Below are 1,234 nucleotides of genomic sequence, written 5' to 3' on the forward strand. Positions count from 1 at the left end.
CAATGGCACGATCTCGGCTCACTGCAGCCTCCACCTCCCAGGTTCAAGCGATTCTCCTGTCTCAGTCTCCTGAGTAGCTGGGATTACAGGTGCACGTCACCACACCCAGCTAATTTTTGTATTTTTAATAGAGATGGGGTTTCATCATATTGGTCAGGCTAGTCTCGAACTCCTGACCTCAGGTGATCCACCCACCTCGGCTTCCCAAAGTGCTGGGATTACAGGCGTGAGCCACGGCGCCCAGCCAGATATTGTTGAATAATACTACTATGAGCATGGACGTATACAATCTTGAATTATCTTATTTATTTATTTATTATTTTTAAATTTCAATGAATTTTTTATGCCTAAACTATGAACAACGTAGCCTTGACTGTTTAATGGAAGCTTTTATTCACACTTTGCAAGCTGCAGGAAAAGAGGAGCTTGAGAGCAGCCTGACCAACATGGTGAAACCATGTCTCTACTAAAAACACAAACATTAGCTGGGTGTGGTAGCCCACCTGCAATCCCAGTTACTAGGAAACTGAGAGGGGAGAATCACCTGAGCCCTGAAGGTTAAGGCTGCAATGAGCCAAACAAACAAAGAAAACAATTGTCCATATCAAAGCTAGCTTTTTGGGGGACTGGGTGTGACGGCTTACATCTGTAACCCCAGTGCTGGGGAGGCCAAGGTGGGAGGGTTACTTGAGCCTAGGAGTTTGAGATTACCCTGGGCAACAAAGTGAGACCCCTATCTCTACAAAAAAAAAAAAAAATAGCCAGGTGTGGTGGCACACACCTATAGTCTTAGCTACTCAGGAGGCTGAGTCAGGAGGATTACTGGAGCCCAGGAGTTTTAGGTTGCGGTGATCTATGAGTGTGCCACTGCACTCCAGCCTGGGTGACACTGGGTAACAGAGACAAGACCCTGTTTAAATCAATAAATTTTAAAAATATACAGATTTGAGAGTTTCTTTTAAATGCATAATCTCTTGACCAGATAAGGAGGGAGAGCCAGTGGGTCAAAATGGAAGCTCAGAGATCTAGAAGAATCTGAAGCAGCTATTCTCTGGAATCCAAATAAGAGTATCTCCCCTCCCCTCCCCTTTCCTCCCCTCCCTTCTCTTTTCTGAGACTTTATTTTGAGACAGGGTCTCCCTCTATGACCCAGGCCAGGGTGCAGTGGCACAATTCCACCTCACTACAGTCTTGACCTCCTGGCTCAAGCAATTCTCCCACCTCAGCCTCGCAA

This window comes from Mandrillus leucophaeus, unplaced genomic scaffold (genome assembly GCF_000951045.1).
Source record: "Mandrillus leucophaeus isolate KB7577 unplaced genomic scaffold, Mleu.le_1.0 Scaffold367, whole genome shotgun sequence".
NCBI lineage: Eukaryota > Metazoa > Chordata > Mammalia > Primates > Cercopithecidae > Mandrillus > Mandrillus leucophaeus.